Genomic DNA, 25193 nt, shown 5'->3' with positions numbered 1-25193 from the left:
ACATTTATCATTTAAATACTGGTTTGGGCTGCACCTTTAAAAGTAAAAGGGAGCCGGGCAGTGGTGGCGCACGCCTTTAATCCCAGCACTTGGGAGGCAGAGCCAGGCGGATCTCTGAGTTCGAGGCCAGCCTGGGCTACCAAGTGAGTTCCAGGAAAAGGCGCAAAGCTACACAGAGAAACCCTGCCTCGGAAAAAAAAAAAAAAAAAAAGTAAAAGGGAAACTTTTTCTTAGAAATGAAATTCCTACAGAAACAAAAAGTGCTGAACTTGAAGCCTTCTTTAAAGCAGCATATATCTATCACTCTGTAGCCCAAACGGGCACAAAGCTCGCTAGACCACTAGCTTTTACAGACTGCTTGAAGCTATATGGATTGTAGTCTAGGGTAACATCGAGGAAGCTTACTTTGTGGTTTCTTGGGATTATCTGTTTTCAAAAAGATCTTTAGAATGTTAGTAGCTAGTTAAAACTGGTGTATTGTACTTTGGACAGGAAATCATATTATGGTAACTATTCTACTCTGAACTGCATCTTGGGCTTCATATTAGGTCAAGGATTTTCAGGGCATCCCAACAGTAGGACTCCCTCATCAACGTATTTGTGCACAGTAACCTTTCAAGGTCTGATTTCAGGGTGGCCACCTGTTGTGCATCTCTGCTACCAACTGAATTTTCCAGAAGTGTTGTCAACTTTTTTCCTAAGTTAGAACACATCTCATAAAAAGGAGAGAATAAAGGATGTAGTCCAAGATGTTCTGTTTAATTTGCCATTTCAGACAGTGTATGTAGAAATGAGAAGAGACATAGTTAACTTGGACTGTCTGTTGTAACATATAAAACAGTTGACTGTGTATACCAGCTTATTTCTACCCTACCATCCTGCTCTTTTAAAGTATGAGCTCTTGGGAGTGTAGGAAAGATACAAAGCTACAAGATTTTATAAAGAAGAGCAGTTAGCATTTTCGATGTGTGAACACTGACTCCTATTTTCCAAGGCACAGAGTGGTGTAGGGTTGTGAAGCCCACAGAATATTCAGCTCTGTGCTATGGTGGGATGTGGAGAAGTAAAGCACGCCAGGCAGCTGGCCTCTGCACAGAGACAGTTTACGGGAGCGGGAGAGGGCCATTGAGACCCAGAGCCAGCAAGCTCCACATGTTCTCCCTGGTTACCTAGCTGGCTTGAGTCTTTAATCCATGTCTCACAATCTGTTCTGTGTTGGCGTTTGGCTCCTGAAGAGTTTCATCGGTGTCATTGACAGGGCAGGGACATGTTCTTCTTCCTAGTAGTCTTGGAAGATAGTTAAAGGCCACATATATGTCAAATTCGTCTTTTAAACTCCAGTCCAGTGTCTTGCTAATATCTTTTCTACCTATACCAGAAACTATCTTATATGATTCCATTCAAGATGTTTCCTGCTGGGGTTAGTAAGAATATGAAATTTGAGCCGGGTGGTGGTGGCACACACCTTTAGTCCCAGCACTTGGGAGGCAGAGCCAGGGGGAATCTCTGTGAGTTCGAGGCCAGCCTGGACTACCAAGTGAGTTCCAGGAAAGGCGCAAAGCTACACAGAGAAACCCTGTCTCAAAAAACCAAAAAAAAAATAAAATAAAATAAAAAAATAAAAAGAATATGAAATTTATAAATTTCTCCATCTTCATAATAAAGTCTTAGTCTCATACTATAGGATGACACGTATTTCCATGAATTAACTTTTCCAAGTTTACAGAGTCCAACACATCTTTGCCACTATTTGTGAAAAATATTTAATACTTGTAAATAGTATGTGTTTTAGGAAACATTTACACACTTCATATGGTGTGTGACCATTGAAAATAGAAAATCTGAGTACTTTCTCTTTATTCATAATGTACATTAAAGATGAGACTAATGTATGTGAAGTATAATATGCTAGCACTTATTATTGAGATAATCCCAAGATTCTAGAAGAAAATGAAGAGCAATGGTTCATTGAGGGTAGAGCTGCTAGAAGAGCATGGAATCATTTGAACTTGGCAGTGGTTTGCAAAACCACACTTGGATGTTAGGGATTATATGTCCCTTAGTGTGTTGTGGCACTGATGAAATATGGTGTGAACCAGAAGGTGGGCAGACGTCATGGAGAGTCATGTATTTTACCTACCTCAAAACTGAAGTTGTGTCTTGTCCCTCCTGCCTCACAAATCCTTCAGGGGGATAATAAAATCTCCCTTGGTCTATGAACAAAAAGGTTGACAGTGGAATACAATAGTATATTCTCTTGATATTTCTCTAAACATTGTAAAGGCAACTAGGCAGTCAAGACAGTTTCCAGAAACTTGTAAAATCCCATATACCATCTGATAAAAGTAGTCCCCGATGTTAAAGCAAATACCCACGCCAAAAGTGCACTGTTTACATTTCCTGGATGCACAGAAAATATTCCCACTCATCAAGAACTTAAGCTTCACAAAAGCCCTTGGGAAGTTTTTCCATCTTTGCAATCTGAAAATGCTTAGGGGCCACTCTTCTCTTACTTTTGTATCATCTAGTAATAATACATGTTCTCAAAGTGGTGCTGGCAATGACCCTGTGACCTTCACCAGAAACTTACTAGCTTCTGAGAAATAACTTCATATTGTTTCTCCTTTGCTCTAAATTAATTCTGAAATAAATGGACATGCCATTCCAGTACCTTTTGGAGAAAAGAGAACTATCTTATTTAAAAGTGGAGGTAATCACCCTACTCTGGTTAGTTCATATGTCTGCTATGTAATAAAAAGTGAATTGTCAAAATCTTTCTAGTTTTGTTTTCTTAAAGCAGGGTATAAAACTTACAGGGTGGCCATTATAACTAGAGTAGTTATCTACATTAAGTGTGGACATGCCAAGATAAGTTTGGAGGTGATATTTTATTGATTTGTTTCTTAAGACTACCCACATAGTCTCGTCACTGCATCTTTACAAACCCTGAGTATTGGAAGAAATGACTTCTGTATTGCTGTGACCATGATACCAGACAGAAACAAAGGGAAAGTTTGTGAGGTACTTGTTTCCCTTCTAGACATAGTGGAGTTTCTGAAAGAATGTGTGACAGACTCAAAAAGTCATAGTGCAGCAGGGAGCGGAGAATGAGGCCAGAAGCTACGGACTAGGCCAAGCTCTATCCTTCAGTGGCCCTCCTCTAGAGACCTACTTCAGAACAGACCCCAACTCCAAAAGTTTCTGTATTACCACCAGTGCGGGAAATAAGCATCCTCAAAAGCCAAAACAGTGATTGACTTCGTTTGTTTCGGATCTGGGCTTGAATTGTCACAGAGGTGGTTGAATTCCAATTCTCTGTGAAAATAGCAGTTGTTGATTACTAACAATTTTAAATGTAATCTCAACTGAGGGCCTACAGATAGTATATTGTGGAAAGTAGCTATCAGTTTGTGTCCAAAACCTCTAATTATCACAGTTTTTTTGAGAACTAAAGGAATGTTCTTTGCTTTAGAAAGCATGCTCTTCGTACTGTAGTCTTCCCAGGTTGAAATCAACATGTGCAAGCCTTTTTCCACCTGTTCCTGAAAAGATGTTTTTCCTAACCAGTGAGTAGCAAATTTGCCTTTAATTGGGCTTTAAATTCAAAATATACAGCAAGAATGACAGCAGTATTATAGTACTTAGTATGTTGTGTGACCTTACTGTGCATTGTGACTTCCAGTTGATTTAAAAACAATTAGTAAATTTCTCATTTCTCTTAACTCAAAATGGCATTGTAATAGACCATTAAACCTAACATATATGGGAAAGGAAAATCTTTTTAATTCAGAGGGTTTACATAGATGTCCTTCACCAAAACAAAACAGGGGACAGGATTTAAAAAAGTAAAGTATTGGAAGTTAGGTTGAGTTACTTACACATACTTACACATGCACATGTAATATGGGGGATGAGAACCCATGGAGTAGTGTGATAGCCAGATACTACTCTTAAGGTTTTATTTGACAAAGTAAGTGACCTAAAACAAATGTGTAGAGATTGTTAAGTGCTCAAACCTGGACTTTGTCAGCCTCTTCCAACATACTTGATAAACTACTCATCCTAGGCTAAATATTGAAAAAGTAGTGTGCAAAGATTAAACTGTTTTAAAGAAACACATGTTTAAGGCATAAAGGATTTCAAGATGGTCAGCACTATAAAAAAGATTCCTTTGCAATATCCAAATATTAAAACTGATCTGCAGGCCCACATTGGTTTAGAAGGATTGGATCTTGGAAATTATGAAGGTAGGAAAATCCTGAAATATGTCAGCATTCTCAAAGGATAGAAAGTATTTTTTTCTCCTTTTGATTACTAGTACAAGTCTTTTTTTTTTTTTCAGTTTTAAATAAATGTTACAATTAAGACCTATAATAAGCCTTGGAAGATAAAATAATGATGACTTGTAAAATAGGTTGTTAAGAAGTTTATAATGTGAAATTAAAGCTGTATAACACCCAATAGAGAATAACAAAGCTGGGTGAATTTTCTGAAAAGTTATTTGAGGAGGAAGCATTCAGGTCTTTTAAAGGGCTATTGTTCTTGCCTCTACATAAATCAACACAAGTGTGGTGATGGTTCTAAACAAATGTGGTAGGAGAACTCTTTTTCTTTTCAGTATTTGAATTGGAGGTATCTTCTTAGTAGTCCAGTTTAATGTCAGCAGGTAACAGAAAGAAGTGTGACCGAATACTACTGACATGATCCCCCAATCCCTAAGCAGTTCTGTTGGCCTGTCACAGAGAACAAACATAACAGTGGAGTTCAGGATAGTCTTCAGCTCCTCCAGAGAAGGAAAACTGATGCCTTCATTGCTAACCCACCAGCTAGGACCGTCTATATTTCCTATTCCATTCATAGGTGAACTCTTGGTGTTTGATGACTTGAATATGCCAGATACTGCTAAGGTCAAAATAGTCAATGTAGAAAAATGCAAATCCTGTTCAAAGAACCTAGGTTTTAGTTGAGACCAAAAAAAGGGGGGAGGGAGGACACAAAGCATACACAACCTCTAGTGAAGACCAAAGAGACCTGAAAGATAATTTACTTATTCACAGAAGTCCAGTCGAAGAATTTGATGGGTATACTAAGACCTCTCACAGTCAAAGATCATGACCAAAGGAATACTAAGTACTACAATACTGCTGTCATTCTTTATATTCAAGCCGGGAGCTAGGAAGGACCTTACCAAGGTAATAGAAATAGAAAACTAGTAAATAGAATTAAACATAGTGAGTGATGCAATGAACAGTGTGTCAGATTAAAAGAAAACAAAGACTGGATCAGAGGGCTTTGAACCCTAGAAAAGGCTGGCTCACACATGCAAAGGATTTGAACTTTCATAATTGTAGGGGCTTCTATAGTATGGTTTCTGTGTCAAATATTGGAGCTATAAATATTTAAGGATGAACTGAACCTGTTGTGGTTGGAGGTATTCCTCCAAGTAAGCACACAGAGGCTTATATTAATTACAAACTATATGGTCTATGGCTCAGGCTTCTTGCTGGCCAGCTCTTTCATCTTAAATGAACCCATTTCTATTAATCTATAAGTTGCCATGTGGCCATGGCCTTACAGGTCTGCTGGTATCTTCTTGCTCCTTGGGTGGGTGGCTGGCTGGCATCTCTTCTGACTCCACCCTTCTTCCTCTTTAGTTTGAATGTACTGCCTAACCTTATTCGGCCTTGCCATTGGCAAAGCATCTTTATTAACCAATAAGAGCAACACATACTCATGGTGTACAAAATGATGTCCCACAGCAGTTCCCCTTTTCTGTCTAATCAAAAAGGAAGGTTTTAACTTTAACATAGTAATGGTCTTTCTGCATGCTGTGAATATGTGTTGCTCTCATTGGTTGATAAATAAAGCTGTTTTGCCAATGGCAAGGCAGGATAAGGTTAGGTGGTACATTCAGACTGAAGATGGAGAAGGGCAGGGTCGAGAGACACCAGCAAGCCACCCAAGAAGCAAGATATGAAAAAACTGGTAAGCCACTGGCCATGTGGAGATACATAGATTAATAGAAATGGGTTAATTTAAGATGTTACAACTAGCTAGTAATAAGCCTGAGCCATAGGCCAAACAATTTGAAATTAATATTAAACCTCTGACTGGTTATTCGGGAAAAGGCAGGTGGAGGAGATTCATCTCTACAACCTGTTTTCATTCTTGTTGTGACCTTATTACCATGGCTGTTCTTAGAAGAAGCCAGCACCCTTAATCTTAGAGCTGGCCCCATCTCTCCCGTGAGTCAGGCTAAACTCTACCTACCAAAGGGAAGGTAGAATCTTCTTAGGCTCGTGTGTTTCCTCTCCCAAATTAGTTTAGTTGGCAGATCTCTGTTATATATGTATGTAATGCTTCATCTTCCTAAACACATTTCACACTCTTTGCTGTGGTCTATGCTAGCCTGAGCTTTATAGGAAAGGCAATTGTAGAAATATATTGCTTAACCAAGTTGACATATGACAAAATACTGAGAGTACCACTTTTAACTCAAATCTAATACTAAACTCTTGTCTCCCTTGTGCTATCACAACCTGAGACTAGATCTGTTGTTTTAGCACTACATCTCCCATGCAGGTGTGTGAATTCAACCTCCCTGGTGATTAGACAGTCCCACATGCTGAATTCATATCTATTGTGATATGTCTCCTTCTGGAACTCCAGAACTATGAAAAGAACATTCTGCCCTCCAAAAGCACACAGAGTTACAGTGGAGGAGCTCGCATGCTGCTATCATTATTTAAACCAAGAAAAACACTGTAGACAAGATGAAAGAGCCAATAAAAATGTGTTCTTATTGCTGATTCTAAAACTTTAACAGCTGGCCTTTCCCATGCTGAATAATGTTACATAAATAATCCAGCCAGGAAACAGAGGGGCTATGAAAAAGCCTACACAGTGATAGATGGTCTTGGCCATGCTGCTCATCACACCCAGTGGAGTTACAAGGAAGCAACTGGTCACTGGAAGATACTGGTGAACTGGTTCTGGCATGTGCCATCAGCAGCTGCAGAATCTCAGTTACCTAGGTCATGTGTCACCCATTCTACAGTAATTTTCTTTCTAAGTGTACTGACAGTCCTTAATCTATCCCATAGGGGCCTTTTCTCTTCCATCCAGATTTTTAATCTTTTAGTCATGAAAATCTAGAAAAAGGTTGAATCTCCAAAAATAAATATTAACCTTAAAATCAAGCTTAAGCCATGTATAATTTTAAAAGAGCAAATATCTCGTGCAGATTATTTCATGTTCTGACCCACATGACCTAGCCAAAGCTGATGTCCTGCTTCTTACTCCTATAGTGTCCTTTCAATAAAGCACGTGCAGTAGCAGTTAAAAACAAATGCAGAAGGTGCCATGGAGTGAGGAACAGACGTTTGGCCTTCAAAACTAAATGCAGCTTTTCCATGTAGTGCAGACAAAGCGGCAGCAGAGAACCACCATTCAAGTGGCGGGTAGAATGTAGGAACAAGTCTCATCGCAGGTTTGGGTGAGAAGGTCACAAAAGCCTTCCCAGCCTTGAACTCGGAGAGCCCTGGACTCAGTGTTCTCTTCACTGGTTTCCACTTCTATTTCCTAGCACTTTCTTAATTATGGGCAAAGAGCTCTCAAGGAAAGAACAGATTTCATTTTTGTTCATTTGTTTCTCAAAGGTAAATTCTTGGAAATCCCATTGTAGCTGGAATTTCTATGTTTGTAAAACACACCCAGTAGTTCATCTTTCCCAACATTCCATGAGGGCTCACTTGGATCTTTTAGAAGTCATGGGAGACGTGATTACAGCAGTGGTTACTTCAGTAGGGAAATGGATGGGCATAGTCTTCTTTAGAAGTATCAGTAAGAATGAACTTACCTATTGGCTACACCGTTCATGGATATCCACAACAAACTAGAAGAAGAAAAGTGAGGAAAACAGAAAAGTAGTTAGGTCTTTAATGGATTAATACTTTCTATATTTTTTCTCAGCCTTTTGTATTTTTATTAGCTGTGATCCCAGGCTACATACACACTCACATTGCTGCCACCATGATTGCCCTAGAATAGCATGAATCACTAAGTAAAAGCTAGTTCCTGCATTCCTCAGAATCTCCAACCCTGTGCTCAAGAAATGGTTAAATAGCCCCCTTTAGGATCGCAAGATAAAACCTCTGTAATATGATTTTCTCATCATTAAAAAATCAAAGCCTATAAATTACAGAAATGTACAAAATATATACACAATGAAAAAGATTTCTAGTAACAGTATAATATACTTCTAATAATTATGGAAAGACATCTGTAAATATTTTTAAATTTTATTTTCACCAAATGAAATGAAATGGAGCATTCTGGCTTTAACTTTAGCCTCCTTCCATTTAACAATATCAAAAACATTTACACAACTTAAAGAAATTTGCTACTTAAGTTATATACCATATAAAAATAATTACAGAGCATTCCACTATAGCTTGCAATTTATTTACACAACAATTTGGTTACACACAAATTTTTTCCACTCTGGAAATGACATACACAAAAGATACCATGGCTCAAATCACACCAATATCTTCAAGGTTAATTTATTTCATGCATGTACTTAAGTTTAAAAAATATGGGACCCTGTTTCCACTTAGATCTGCCTGGAGATGATCCAGGATAAGCTGCACATGTCAGCAAGAGTGTTGACTGATTTCCTCCCATATCTCAGAGTTAGTAGGAAAACTACACTTCACCCTACTTGTAACTTGTAACCACACATTTTAGAAACATGCTTAATATTTATATTTCATAAACTCTTAATAGAATAGGGGACAGTATATGGTGATATTTTATTTGTACTGGAATGTGACTTTATTTGTATGTTAATAAATAAAGTTGCCTGGGGAGTCAGAGCTAATAGCAAGCCATAGCAGAAGCTGGGTGGTGGTGGTGCATGCCTTTAATCCCAGCACTTAGGAGGCAGAGCTAGGTGGATCTCTGTGTCTCTGGAATACAGCCAACATGGAGACACACGCCTTTAATCTCAATACCAACCATAGAAGACCTGAAGGTCTGTACAGACAGGCAGTGACGAGGAGGTCATGTGGTTGGGTTAACAACCAATGAGAAGGCAGAACAGAAAGATAATAAAAAGGACAGTCACACAGGAAGTAGGTCTCTTGCTGAGAGAAAAGACAGCAGCGGCAGTAGGGTAAGAAAGGGTTTTTAGCTCTTAGCTACTGCTCTGACCTCTTGGGCTTTTAACTCTGCAATTGGCTCTGTGTTTCTTATTTAATAAGACGGTTACATCTAAAACAGTACATTTTAAATAATTTCCTCATGTCATTATGAGTCTCTGTGTGATGTACTACATGTGTTAGGAGAGAGACTCAATAGTACAGTAGCATATTTGAACCCACTTTTGAACATTGCAGGACATTGGACAGGGTAGAGGCTCCTCAGTCTATGAAGCTCTTAGCAGGAAATGGATGGGCCCCAGGCTGAACAAAAGACACTAGAAATTTGGAAACAGATGGAAACAGAATAGCCGACATTGGAGTTTCATTGGTAAGCAGAGGTGGACTGTGATGGAATATTCAGTGTGAGCAACAGCCTGAATGCCAGTTGACGCTCATGTCTTAATGGCCTTTACACAGTCATAGTGCAATGGGGCTGAATTTCCATTTAAATAATGTGGGGGGATGTATTTACTGAAAATTTGGATTGAAGTCGCTTTTTTAAATCTATAGGCTGCAGTATTTGTGTGACCATTAAATATGAAATAAAGTTTTGACATAAAAGAATATTGGTTGATCATCTCGATTGTTTGATTGATTGATTGACTTTGGAATATGGTCCTCAGAGAAAAACTTAATGTGTATGAGGATATGCAGCCAACCACACACAATCAAAATAACTGCAAAAACATGCCAGCATATTAATGATTTTACCTAGGAGGGGGCAGTAACAATGAGTATATTTCTTTAACTTTTGTGAAACTTGCTTTTGCAGGAAAAACATGGTTAGATTAATGGCAAGTAGATACATTTGAATTTCATGTTCTAATTTCTATATGTTTGCTTTTTCTGACTATCAGATTCTTTCCTTGTGGGTTTTGTTCTTTTTATTATTACTATTTTTTATTTGTGTGATTCTGTGTCTGTGAGTGAATGTCATGTGTGTGGGTGTCCACAGAAGACAGAATTGGGCACTGGATCCCCTGCAGCTAGAGTAACAAGCAGTTGTGAGCTGCCCAAAGACATGGGTGCTGGGAACTGAACTCCTATCCGTGGAAGAGTAGCTGGCACTCTTAACCAGCAGTGAGCACTCTTAGCCACTGAGCATCTCTCCAGCCCTTTTCCTTTGCTTTGTTCTCAGGAAGATGTGGAAAGTCTTGTTACTTTCTTTCTAAATCTTTGCCTTGTCTCCTTTTTTTTTGCCTCTATTCTCCCACGCTTACTCCTACAACTCAATGTTTCATCTGAATTGAAAGTCTTTTAAGGGTGGCCAACTCATTTGCTCTTGGAAATACAGAATGAACACTATTAAGTAAACTTCTATCTGTCATGTAAATTCTTAATTCTTTGGAGAAAGGCAGATGGACTGAATTTACCCTCTAATGCCTTGACTTCAAGCATTTTCAACCATCAGGGAAAGAAAATCATTTACATTTAGGACTGACAAGAAACAGACTCAGTTGTCTCTAAAATATATGCATTAAAAATAGTCTGCCAAGGACTTTGTATAGAGGTAAAAGATAAACTTAAAACGTATATACTAGTCAAGGAAGGTTATATGCATATATCAGAGTGTGATCCAGTTTCTAGAACTAAATGCCTTGTACTAAATAGAAAATTAATGCCAAATAAATGATATTATTTTTTGAATGGTTCTATCTTGAATGAAATGAAAGTCATCTATCTGTGAATGCATGGCACAAAACTTGCAACTTTATAAATTTCTCTGGTTTATGGCAATAATGACAAACATGTCTCCATGCTTTTTACATACCTTATAAAATACTGGTCAATCTGGTATTTATTATGCCATTCAATTATGTACACGCTGAGACTTTTGAAAACTGGAACATTTCCAAGAACCATGCAAAAAGATGAACCAGTACAAAAAGGAAAGAAAGATAGAAAGGAAGGAAGGAAGGAAGGAAGGAAAGAAAGAAGGAAGGAAGGAAGGAAGGAAAAAGAAAGACTGAATGAATAATTTTATAGTAATTAAGTGTGCTTTTGCATATCATTTTTTTCTATAATCATGTCATTTACTAAAACTGTTACTAGATGTCATGTTTAAGAACTGTGTTATATAGAATGTGTGCCTATCAGAGGAAATACTCTTTTAGCCTTGAGTTCTTCAGCTTTAGTTAGTTAGAGTTCTTGGCACTTCAAAAGAATGTCTAAGTATCCACAGTTAGAAAATGGGCAGAAATGTCAATGTGGCATAATTCATTCATTATTGGATTATGATAAAACCACTTAATATTTTAAAATATTTTTTTATATTTATTCCCCTTGAATCACATTAATCTCAACTACTCTCTTGCTCACATGTTCTGTGTGATAGTGGAAGAATTGATAGTTCTCAAAGTCGTAAAATGAGAATCGTGACTGCAGCATAGAGAAATTGGCCTTGACACCCTGCCATGGGAGTGTGGAACCATGTCCCTGATTTCTTTATTTTTAGCCAGTTTCATTCTTAGCCTTTCCCAGTCCAGTAATTCCAATGAAACAGAAAAGCTGATTGGGATGACTCTGATTTGAAAATAACATACACTGACTCTGGCCCAATTAAGTAGAAAATAAATTCATTTGGAACAATGTTAGCTGGAAAATCCTATAAAAACTGAGCAGTAGAAATCTCATCCAAGCCATTACACTGATCCACTGGACTGACTCTGGACTCTGTCACTAGCGCTCCATCGCGTGTCCCTGAACATGAAATCTCTATGGATGAAAGAATTCTACTCCGTCTCTGTTCTTCTGCATCAAGACTGCAGAATAAAAGTCCCAGAATCAAGAGTATCTGACAGTTGTCACCGTAATTGTGTTACATGCCAAAATAATTCCAGAGGTGGTGAATTATAATAATTTACTCATCTCTGTTTTACTAACTGGGGACTAGTGATTCTGACCTGTGCATATATGTGCTTACTTCCAAACTCAGGCTGGGTTCTCTCTAACTTTGTCTCATTTTATTGAATCAATGAATTACCTGCCATTTTTCGTTATGGCAACAATAATTCAAGATAACAGGCCAACCTGTGTTGAATGCATTTCCAACCTCTACAACATCATATCTTTTAACATTCCATTGCCAAAAAAAAAGTCATAGGACAACATAGAATAGTACATAAAAGATGTCATTCCTGATTAATGGACCTGGAAAACCATATAGCTGAAGTCCTAGATACAGGATGGGGAGCTATTATTCTTATTTATTCCAGAGCAATAGTGAAGTTCAGATCTTATAATAGTGATCTGCCTGCCTACCACTGAGGGGAGAGGAATGTTTCATTTTCTATCTCCTATAGAAACAGGAGATAAACAGCCCTGTCTTCTACAAAGAAAAGGAGCCAAATACTGAACAGCAATCTGCAATTTTGTATCAAAAGGGCTTAGTCATTGTGCTTCTAGTTCCCTTTAATGAGTTTGGGTGGAAAGTAAGTTACATACTTAAAATGCAAATTAAAAACATTTGAAAACTTCGCCTATAGAATAGAGAAAGGGAGTAAAATACCATTTTGTTTCTGTAAGAAATTATGAGATGTTCATACCTGTAAGACACTTTTCCTAGCTCTATAAAGAACCTTGAATCAATATGCTACTGTCATGTTCTACTACCCCAGATTTACTAAAAAAACAAATGTATATGAGCTGAATAGAATCTATACAGTTCTTTGCATGTGTACAAGAAGCAGCAAATAAACTCTATCAAAACACATGGAAATTTCCTGCCAATTTACACTTTTGTTCTTGTAAGAATTTTGATAATCATTTTGATTCCTCATCTGTAAGAACAAAAGCTAAAGTATTTTGGAATGTTTGTTTAACTATAAAAAAATGTTATATTTGTTTAACTTTGTAAGATGTGTTGCATTTGTTTATGTTGTGTTATATTTGTTTAACTAAGTAAAGATAGGTTGCATTTGTTTATTTTGCATGACAATTGTTTAACTGTGTAAAAATACGTTGCATTTGTTTAATTATGTAAAGATGTGCTACTGTTTTACCTTGCCTGTCTAAGGCACCTGATTGGTCTAATAATAAGTTGAACAGCCAATGGCCAGGGAGGAGTAGGCGGGACTTCTGGACAGGGAGAGTAAGAAAGGGAAGGAATTTAGACTTGGGAGAAGAAAGAAAAAGAGGCACCAAGGAGATGCCAGGGGTCAGTCCAGACAGACAGACATGGAGAAAGCAGGAAAGTAGGACATACAGAATGAAGGAAAGGTATAAAGCCCTGAGGCAAAAAATAGAAACAGGTTAAATAAAGATAAAACAGCTAGTAAGACAAGCCTAAGTTAAGGCTGAGCTTCCATAATTAATAATAAGTCTCCATGTCTTAATTTGGGAGCTGGTTGGAGGCCCAAAGAAAATGCCACCTACAAATGGCACCCAGTGTGGGCCTGAATTTCCACATAGAGCCTAAGAAAGCTGAAAAAAAATTAAAAAGGAGAAAATAAAACAGAAAAACAACAACAAAAACAAGATATGGCTCCTTAAGAGGCACTGTTGTACAGCAGAGCACTTGAGCAGACAGCACACTTAGAATCAACAAGCTGAATAAAAATGCCTGCCACAGTGTGGGCACCAACTTTCTATAGCTGAGGCAGATAAATGTAGCTCCCAGTTAAATGCAGCTCCCAGTTTAACACAGCTCTCAGCCAGGTCTATGGGCATAAGGCTCAGCTGTAATGGACCTGAGGAAGGGGGTGGAGCAAACTGCCAAAGGTACAAGGTGGAGGGCCTAGTTGCCACTTGGCAGTTTAAGGTTTGGCTCACATGGACAGAGACACTACAGGTTCACAGTAAAACAGGTCCAGACTAGAAACACTTTAAACAGGTTACAGTGTGTGTAGGTGCTTAAGAAACAAAAGAAAATGGGTGTAGATAGTCATAGCAAAAAATAAATAATTTTAACATAATTAAGTAAAGTCTTTAAAGAAGGAGTAAAATAATAATAATAATAATAATAATAATAATAATAATAATAAAGAAAAAGCCATGTAAAGAGGAGATGTACACAGGGAGTCTGGATCCTTTATGGTGCTATATTGACTTGAATTTTTTGAATGTTGATGAGTGAACAGCAGCTACTGAGAGACATGGGATTGTAAAAGGAATTGTTGAATTAAAGCAACCTGGATACATTAGGGATATCTTAACTTTAAAATGAAATTCAGAAAATGTATTGTGTTGGGGGAGAGGTTATGCTTTTGTTTCCATGGAAAATGAAAGGCTGTAGATTCCTTTAAAATTAGTAGAGACAGATTTAATTGGGGGAGACTCCCTGAAAACATTATCTATAGACATAAAGAAATTAACTTACAAAAAACACAAGACAGGTGATGTATATGCTGATTCCTTGACACAGGAACCACTCTGACACTGGATGAGACATGGTAAATCTTGTTGGTTACAGAGTCCTCATGACTATTTATTACATGCTATCCTTTCATATGCTATGGATAGAGGTTTGGTTATACAGTCCAAACAAACATATAAAGTTGACAGATGTCTTTTATCTGCACAAACATAAAACGAGAAAAAAAATCTTTGGCTGACTTGTGTACAACATACAGTATATACTTGTGTTAATATATATATATATATATATATATATATATATATATATATATATATATATGCTACCTTTGAAAGTTTGTGTGTTTTAAGAGCAATGGGGCCAGAGACCAATGAAAGAAAATGGGATGACCTAGGTGATCCAACCTTTCAAAGTGCCTCTGTTGCAGTTTCCTCAGGGTTCTGCATTCAGAACAACTTCTGCTCTGCCAGCTGAGATGGTCCAGCCTCACAGACTATTCTAGGCAGAATTTCAGATAACCCTTTTGCTTTCCCATTACAGTGACTGGGCAACAAATGTTATAGCTGGTTTTCTTAGGACTTGACAATTATCACAAATTTCTCTGGGCCTCCTGGGGATGCTGTCACCCCCAGACAACAGAAAACAGTCTAGAGTACATAACACTCACATAAACAAGAAGTGGGGTGGGTTGTTTTTGTCATTCAGTAGTTTATAGGTGTTTGTCATCATTTAGTGTGGATATAGGAATATAGGATTAAAAGAAAACTATTCATCTCACATATTTTATATTGATATGGATTTTTGTATATTGATACAAATTTAAGGTTATTTTTGTTATAATGTATGTATGTTTCCACTCTTGTTTAAGGTATTGTACATATGATGCTTACTTTAAAATATAATGTAAAGTTTTAATTCTTGAAAGCTATTATTACTAACTGTTTAGGATAATTAAGAAATGCGGGTTAGTAGTTAGTTACCTATAATAATCAACCTTGAAGTCATGTTAAGTATGTTTTCAAAGTTAAACAGATATATTTTAGATAGATAGGTGATCTTCAAATACTTTGGAGACCTACAGAATATGGCTTTTAACATGTTTAATAACCCAAGGCTTTTCATGACAGTGACACACGTCTGCTCCTGTCAGCACCAATCTACTTCATAAAAGAATAACGGGCATCATAGAACTTACATATGAAGTTTGCTTTCACTGTGGAAAAGCTAGTCAATTAAGCAAGGAACTGCCCTTGCCTTGACTGCTGACAGTGTACTGTACAAACTGGACAGGTAGGACACAAAGGAAAAAGAGTGCCAAACTTTGCCAAGATGAGGTGGGATAATCCTTCAAAATTCCTGCTTCCTAGAAACATCTGTCAGACAACTATGCCTGTAAGATGTATGGATGTCCCAAAGTTGCAGAGGAACCTTGGATGACTGCCAGAAAACCAGATTTCTTTGTCATTTATACAGTTTTGTAAGGTGCTTGCTCTGCACTTCCTGTTTACTCAGGAAATATTATATCCTTCTTGGGTCTCTAATGGAGTTGAAGAAAGGATGGCTATAATTTGCCTTCTTACCAAGTTTAGAAAGGAAAGGTACATATAAATATAAGGTTGAGAAACATAAAAGCTTAAATTGTTCACCTAAGAAAATGTTTTGAGGTCTAAAAAGATAATTTTGGGTTGGTAATACAAGTTAGGATAGAAAGTAAATTAGGTACACAACGGTTTTTTTATTATTTTTTATTAAGAGATTTTCTATTTATTTTACATACCAACCACAGATTCCCCTGTCCTCCCTCCTCCTGCCCCCCAGCCTTCTCCCTCAACCCACCCCCATTCCCACCTCCTCCAAGGCAAGGTCTCCCATGGGTAGTCAGCAGAACCTGGTACATTCAATTGAGGCAGGTCCAAGCCCCTCCTTCCTGCACCAAGGCTGCACAAAGTGTCCCACCATAGGTACTAGGTTCCAAAAAGCCAGCTCATGCACTAGGGACAGGTCCCGATCCCACTGCCTGGGGGCCCCCTATACAGTTCAAGCCAAACAACTGTATTGCCTTTCCAGAGGGCCCAGACCAGTACCATGGGGGCTTCTCAGCTATTGGTCCACAGTTCATGCATTTCCACAACTTTGGCTAGTCGTCTCTGCACTCTTTCCAGTCATGGTCTCTATATCCCTTACTCACAGCATCCCTCCTCTCTCTCATCAACTGGACTCCTGGAGTTCCACCTGGGACCTGGCTGTGGATCTCTGCATCTGTCTCCATCAGTCACTGGATGAGGGCTCCATGATGACAGTCAGGGTATTCAGCCATTCAATCACCAGAGTACGCCTGCTCAGGCACCCTTTCGACCACTGCCAGCAGTCTATGGTGGAGTCATCCCTGTGGGTTCCTGGGAACCCCCACCCCCTCCAGCACTCTGTTTCTTCCTATTCCCATGGTATCTTCATTTATCATGGTATCTCTTTCCTTGCTCTCCCACTCTTTTCCCGTTCCAGTTCGAACCTCCTCCTCCCCTAAGCTCTCATCCCCCATCCCTTGCCCTCCATTACCCCTCTCACCCCCAGTTTGCTCATGTAGATCTCACCCATTTCTCCATCACTGGGCAATCCATGCGTCCTTCCTAGGGTCCTCCTTATGAGCTAGCCTACCTGGAGCTGTGGGTTGATTTTTTGTAGTTAATCTTGTATCCTGCCACATTACTAAAGGAGTTTACCAACTGGAGGAGTTCCCTGGTAGAATTTTTGGGGTCACTTGTGTAAACTACCATATTATCTGCAAATAGTGAAAGTTTGACTTCTTCCTTTCCAATCTGTATCCCCTTGGTCTCCTTTTGTTGTCTTATTGCTCTATCTAGAACTTCAAATACTATGTTGAATAAGTATGGGGAGAGTGGACAGCCTTGTCTTGTTCCTGATTTTAGTGAAATCACTTTGAGTTTCTCTCCATTTAATTTGATGTTGGCTGTCAGCTTGCTGTAAATTGCCTTTATTATGTTTAGGTATGTTCCTTGTATTCCTGATCTCTCTAGGATCTTTATCATGAAGAGGTGTTGGATTTTGTCAAAGGCTTTTTCAGCATCTAATGAGATGACCATATGGCTTTTTTTTGTTTCAGTTTGTTTGTATGGTATATTACATTAACAGATTTTCATATGTTGAACCAACCTTGCAACCCTGGGATGAAACCTACTTGGTCATGATAGACAATTTTTTTGGTGTGTTCTTCGATTCAGTTTGCCAATATTTTATTAAGTATTTTTGCATCAATGTTCATGAGGGAGATTGGTGTGTAATTTTCTTTCTTTGTTGCATCTTTGTGCAGTTTGGATATCAGGGTAATTGTAGCCTCATAAAAAGAGTTTGGTAGTGTTCCTTCTGTTTCTATTGTGTGGAACAATTTGAAGAGTATTGGTATTAGCTCTTCTTTGAAAATCTGGTAGAATTCTGTGCTGAAACCATCTGGTCCTGGGCTTTATTTGGCAGAGAGACTTTTAATGATTGTTTCCATTTTCTTAGGGGTTATTGATCTATTTAAACAGTTTATCTGGTCTTTATTAACTTTGGTATGTGGTACCTATCCAGAAAATTGTCCATTTCTTTAAGATTTTCCAATTTTGTGGAGTACAGGTTTTTGAAGTATGACCTGATATTCTCTGGATTTCCTCATTGTTTGTTGTTATGTCTCCTTTTTCATTTCTGATTTTGTTTATTTGGATATTCTGTCTTTCTGCCTTTTGGTTAATTTGGATAAGGGCTTATCTGTCTTGTTGATTTTCTCAAAGAACCAACTCTTTGTTTCATTGATTCTTTGTATTGTTCTCTTTGTTTCTATTTAATTGATTTCAGCCCTCAATCTGATTTTTTCCTGGTGTCTATTTCTCCTGGGTGAGTTTGCTTCTTTTTGTTCTAGAGCTTTCAGTTGTTCTGTTAAGTCACTAGTGTGAGATTTCTCCAACTTCTTTATGTGGGCATTTAGTGCTATGAATTTTCCTCTTAGCACTGCTTTCATAGTATCCCATAAGTCTGGGTGTGTTGTACATTCATTTTCATTGAATTCTAGGAAATCTTTAATTTCTTTCTTTATTTCTTCCTTGATCCATTGGTGATTCAGTTGGGCACTATTCAGTTTCCATGAGACTGTAGGCTTTCTGTAATTTTTGTTTTTGTTGAAATCTAACTTTAAGCCATGGTGGTCTGATTAAAATACAGGAGGTTATTCCAGTTTTTTTATATCTGTTGAGATTTGCTTTGTGACTCAGCATATGGTCAGTTTTAGAGAAGGTTCCATGGGTACTGGGAAGAAGGTATATTCTTTTGTGTTAGGGTGGAATGTTCTGTAGATGTCTATTCAGCCCATTTGAGTCATAATATCTGTTAGTTCCTTTATTTCTCTGTTAAGTTTCTGTCTGGCAGACCTGTCCATTGATGGGAGTGGGGTGTTGAAGTCTCTCACTATTAGTGTGAGGGTTTGGATGTGTGATTTAACCTTTAGTCTTCTTTTACAAATGTGGGTGCCCTTGTATTTGGGGCATAAATGTTCAGAATTTAGACTTCATCTTGGTGGATTTTCCCTGTAAATATTTAATGTCCTTCCCAATCTCTTTCAATTGATTTCAGTTTGTAGTCTATTTTATTAGGTATTAGAATAGCTACACCAGTGTGCTTCTTAAGCCTATTTGATTGGAAAGTCTTTTCCCAGCCTTTTATTCTGAGGCATGTTTCTTGTATGCAGCAGGAGGATGGATCCTGTTTTTGTATCCATTCTGTTAGCATGTGTCATTTTTATAGGCCAATTGAGACTATTGATATTAATGGGATATTAATCACCAGTGATTGTTAATTCCTGTTCTTTTTTGGCGGTAGTGTTGTGTGTTACCCTTCTTTGGTATTTGTTGGTATGGTATTATCTATTGCTTGTGTTTTCATGGGTGTATCTAACTTCCGTAGGTTGGAGTTTTCCTTCTAGTGCTTTCTGTAGGGCTGGATTTGTGGATAGGTATTGTTTAAATCTGGTTTTATCATGGAATATTTTGTTTACTCTGTCTGTTGTGATTGAGAGTTTTGCTGGATATAATAGTCTGGTTTGGCATCCATGGTCTTTTAGTGTCTGCATAACGTCTGTCCAGGACCTTCTAGCTTTTAGAGTCTCCATTGAGAAGTCAGGTGTTATTCTGATGGGTCTGCTTTTATATATTACTTGGCCTCTTTCCTTTGCAGCTCTTAATATTTTTTCTTTATTCTGTATGTTTAGTTGTTGGATTATTATGTGACGAGAGGACTTTTGGATCCAGTCTATTTGGTGTTCTGTAAGCTTCTTGTAGCTTCATAGGCATTTCCTTCTTTAGGTTGAGAAAGTTTTCTTCTATGGTTTTGTTGAATATATTTTCTGTGCCTTTGAGCTGGTATTCTTCCCCTTCTTCTATCCCTGTTATTCTTAGATTTGATCTTTTCATGGTGTCCCAAATTTCCTGAATGTTTCGTGTTATAACTTTGTTGGCTTGAGTGTTTTCTTTGACTGATGAATCTCTTTCCTCTATTGTATCTTCAACACCAGAAATTCTCTCTTCCATCTCTTGCATTCTCTTAGTTATGCTTGCATCTATATTCAGATTTTTCCATTTCCAGCATTCCCTCAATTTGTGTCTTCTTTATTGCCTCATTTTAGTTTTCAAATCTTGAAATGTTTTCTTCACCCGTTTAATTGCTTTTTCTTGGCTTCCTTTAAGGGATTTATTGATTTCTTTCAATTTTTTGTGTAGTGGGTAGCCATTCCAGCTTTGACCTGGAAGTTCCAACCCCCACTGAGGCTTCGGTAACTGTCATGCCTACAAGGTGGGGCTGAGAGAGGATGCTGAAGACCGAATTCCAGATGCAGGGGTGCTCTTGGTTCCTGGACCCTGGATGCTGGAGGTAGACTGAGTAGAGTTCTCCAGAGAATACCGCAGTACTGCGATACACCTTTCCCAGACCCTACAACCCACTATCCCTTCACTTGTAAGTTATGCCACCAAATAAACCTCCCTTTTAACGACTGAGCTAGCTGGGCCTGAAACTGGGACTGCAATGGGTGGTGGTGTGGGAGCTCAGGTTTGTGCCCCTGGGCCCAAAGGCTAGAGGCTGGGGTGTTTGGCTATGAGAAAAAAGACTCACTTCTTAGTCCAATCAGCACTGGTGGGCTCTGTCAAAAATTATCCATTTCTTTTAGATTTTCCAATGTGCCAGACGGTGGTGGCGCACGCCTTTAAACCCACCACTCGGGAGGCAGAGCCAGGCAGATCTCTGTGAGTTCGAGGCCAGCCTGGGCTACCAAGTGAGTTCCAGGAGAGGCGCAAAGCTACACAGAGAAACCCTGTCTCGAAAAACCAAAAAAAAAAAAAAAGAAAAAAGATTTTCCAATGTAATATAGTATTTTTTTTTAAATATCTCCTTATGATTCTCTAGATTTCTTCAGTGTCTGTTGTTATATCCTCCTTTCATCTCTAATTTTGTTTATTTGGATCTTCTCTCTCCACCTTTTAGGTAATTTGGCTAAGGATTTGTTGATTTTATTTTCTCAAAGAACCAGCTCTTTGCTTCATTAATCTTTGTTACTTTTTGTTTCTCTTTTATTGATTTTTTTAGCCTGACTTTGACTATTTTTTCTCTTCTACTCCTTTTGGGTGTGATTTCTTCTTTTTGTTCTAGAACTTTGAGATGTGCAGTGATATTACCAATATTAGATTTCTTTAATTTTTAGAATTGGATACTTAGTGCTATGAACTAACTGTATGATCTCCAGTTCTGTAGCAGGCCAACTACTTCAGCCTCCCTCTCCTCTTTGTCTCCAAATCGCTTTTTAAAACTATGAAAATAAACAGTGAAAGAAAAGGAATAAAATAGTTTAAGATCTGAAAGTTGTACGTTTTCTATTTTTCCTTGTTCAGCTTGCTCCTTCTCATTATAAATCTTCATTAGACATAACACTAGTAACTACACGACAGAGTCTATACTAGGCTGTTTTGGTATTTCCTCTGCCAATGGAATTAATCCAAAACTCTTCACTTTCGCCTCAGGAAGACTTTTTGGGCAAGGGCAAAAGCAGCCACCTTCTTCACCAAAATATGCTGGAGAAGTCGGTGAGAGTCCTACAGCTTGATGCACAGGCAATAGGAAGTGTTCTGAATATTGGAAGTAGCTGGAGCATATATAAGACCTCAAAGCCCACCTGCACAGTGACACACTTCCTCCATCAAGGCCACACCCACTCCAACAAAGCCACACTTCCTAATAGTGCCATTCCCTATGAATTTACAGGGAGGGGGCAATTACATCCAAACCACCACAGTATTGCAAACTTTTTGTTTATGTTGTTATTAAAACATTACAATAGTTTATGAGGTAGATAACATTAGCATCATAATTTCACAGCTAAATAAACCAAAGCATCACGAACTTGACTCACTAGTCATGGTGGTAGTAAGTGCTAGCTAGCTCCAGGTTGGGAACAGAATATCTTGACACTAACATCAAAACCTTACATGTCCTATTCAAGTTTCTAGGCCAGACACATGAAGTGCTACTAACAAAAGAAACCCACACCTGAATTCAGTTAGTGTTGATATCAGGGAGATACAGTTCTATAAAGAGGCCTTTACAACTCCTCTCTTTTTCCTTCTTTAGTTTTAATGTTAACAACTCGTAGCCTTTTATAGGAAGAGTTGCAAAAAGCAGGGGTGGGGGTGGGGGGGGGTGTCACCCCTTGTGGTCAGTTGTGGTCAGCAGCTCAGCATACAGTTTCATTGTTTTTGAATATTTTCCATAAATTTGAAATGTTTAATTCTCCTTTTATTTTCAAACTATATGAAAAATTTGGGGTTTCTTGTTACTCTCCTTTGAACATCACTAATCTGAACATCCATGATTTTAAACACTCCAAACTAGATACTTTTAAAAAGTGCCATTTTGAAGCTACAAGTAGAAAAATGTTCACCTGACCTCATGTGATAGATCACAATGCAAAGTATACCCATAAAACCATTGCTACAATTAACTTGAGGCTATGTGTAGAAGGTATATACAAGACAAAAGTATATCCCATGTGTAGACTTGGAAGCATGTGTACGCAACTATCCCAAAATGAAAATACCAGAATTCTGAAAGATTTCTGATTATAAGCCTTTTGGATGAGGGACACTCACCTTAAGGTTCCATGTGATTACTTATAAAAGCAGTAGAGTGTTGTTTTCTTCATAATTTCCAGGGTAGTTTGCATTTTCCACAACAGAGCAGGCCTCCACTTTCTTGTTTCTTTTTTTGGAATTCTGGTCAGAAAGGGTGTACAGAGAACACTTCGGGTTAGGGAGGTGGTAGAGACAGGAGTAAGCTAATGCTGGGAAAAACATGAAAGAAAACAAAAGCAGACTTGGTACAGCAGGACGTCAAACTGAAGCAAAAGCCACCGAACACCAGTGATCTGACCTGTTTGTGTTAGAAAAACAAAGCCGGGTTGAGATGCGTGAGACACTTGAAAGGTACAATTTGGATCTTGAACAATGTTTTCCATATGGTGCATATGTCACCATAGGCTTTCCAGATTACTAGCTCACCACACAATGAAATGCACATTTCCAACCTCAGTTCATGAACATTAGAAATTATTACCCTGCACACCTTAACGATGCATCAGAAAAAGCCTAAAAAGTGATAAATGACCTTTAATATATTTTACGTATACAAGAGAAATTTATTAAGAATTAATGTTGACTTATAAAGAATAAAGATTTTCAGAGGTATTTTTGGATTGCATTATTTAATTGATTGATATGTTACTCTTTAGTTGTTCTGGGGAGAGTGTTGGTGAGTCATACACAGGTATCTTTTGACTCACTGTTTAGATGTACTTTACAATTATATATTTCAAATAATGTAATGTACATAGGAGGTACATTGCCTTCTTATTTGTATGATTACTATATACTTTGATATTTGAAATATTGTGGGCCAGAAATGCCACTTATACTTCTAGAACACAGGATTTTATGCAACATTTTCCCATTCAATTAACAGCAAGATAATAATGAAAAGCAACAATAAAGATTTTCAATTTATTCTTTCACTATAATAAAATGACTGACCTGGGAAATCAAGGGCAAGTTAGACAAAATTCTGTCCTGTGTTTACCAAGTTTCTAATTCTATTCATGAAATGCACTGAAATGACCAACTGTGGAAATTGTCACACAGCACCGGCTGACTGTATACAAAAAGCATTAACTGGTAGATTAGCCTGCTGCCTTAGAAAAAAAGTGGACACATCGTTACTTGATAATAAATTACATATTATTATTTTTTAAAATACTTCTATACTCAGTGAAGAACTTCACATTTTCTTGAGTTATAAATCTTTTAGAGTACCCTATAGACCCTGATATCCTCCAGACGATATGTGGGTTTTCAGGGTTTCTTCTGATTCAAAATCCCTAAGATATGATTCCAGTTTTTAAATCAAGAGAATTAGTCATCAGTTAGGATCACAAGGACAGCCTATCCCGTAACTTACCAGTGAACTCTGAAGGACTAAGGGGCTTTGTTAGAGAGCCACTGAAATCCATTACCTTGAGGCCATAACACTGCTTATTTTGAGGATTTTTTTATTATTACTGTGCATGCACGTGTGTGTGTGTGTGTGTGTGTGTGTGTGTGTGTGTGTGTGTGTGTATTTTATCAACTCCATAGGTCATTTCTATAGTCAAAGAAATATACTTCAATTTACTTGAGAGAGAAAAAAAGTTAAGTGCCATGATATTTAAGGGATTTGGTTTACTTAGGAAGAATGGCATCAGGGCACTTTCTTGTGCTAATTGCCTAGTGCTGATTCTCTTAGTTTCTGAATACTTTTTATTTCATTCCTCTCTAGTCTTTGTTTTTCTTTGGAAATATTCTGGGGTGGGGATAAGAAATGATAGAGGGAAACTATAAAGATTTGCAAAAAATGAGTAGTATAATCACATTTGACTCCAAAAGATGCCAAGGTTTGTCCTTGACCACTCCTGCTTCACCCTAATGACTGCTAACTGAAGTACTGGGATTGATTAAGTAGAGTAGACAGGGACTCTCTGGAGATTAAAACCACTATCAGGATCTGAACATGCAAAAACAGAAGGGCTGTCCTTCCTTCCTTTTGTAGCTGACAGATAGGCCTATAACAAGCACATTTTGTAGCCAGAGAGAAAGAAAATGAAGGTGAGCGGAAATCTTTTGAAGACTAGGAGAGAAGGGAGAAAAATTGCACTTAAGCAGCCAAACCTTTTAAATTGCTTCCCAAGCGACAGAAGAAAGAACACTGTTTAAAGGTCACATTCTCTTGTTTGAATCAGTGTGGCTTTCAGAAAATAAATAAGGGAATATATGGATGTCTGCTAGCAACCACTTTTTCGTAATGGACAAAGGAATTATCCTTAAAATGTGATTAACATTGGTCACCACTGTTCCTGGCTACAAAAACTTTCAAGGTGGAGTGGTCCCTGTTCACAAGCTAAAGCATTTCTTAGGATTTCTGAGACAGTAAGACCAAAGGATGATTTTATGTTTTACTTTCACGAATGTGTATGGAGAGTTCTTAAGCATTCAAATATTTTTCTTTTATTGTTGGAGTATTTTATACACACGAATATACTGTGTTTTGATCACAGC

General features: G+C 37.9%; 1 long non-coding RNA gene across 1 annotated transcript; it reads right to left on the bottom strand.

Moving 5' to 3' along the window:
* Positions 1 to 738: 738 nt before the first annotated feature.
* LOC131921473 (uncharacterized) lies at positions 739 to 2215 on the bottom strand. Its single transcript, XR_009382014.1, has 2 exons — positions 2141 to 2215; positions 739 to 1287 (listed from the first exon to the last, which is right to left on the bottom strand). It is a non-coding gene; the product is annotated as an uncharacterized LOC131921473 (long non-coding RNA).
* Positions 2216 to 25193: the final 22978 nt, after the last annotated feature.

Source organism: Peromyscus eremicus, chromosome 11 (assembly GCF_949786415.1).
Source record: "Peromyscus eremicus chromosome 11, PerEre_H2_v1, whole genome shotgun sequence".
NCBI lineage: Eukaryota > Metazoa > Chordata > Mammalia > Rodentia > Cricetidae > Peromyscus > Peromyscus eremicus.
The sequence above is the reverse complement of the archived record's forward strand: the minus strand, read 5'-3'. Positions and strand labels throughout refer to the sequence as shown.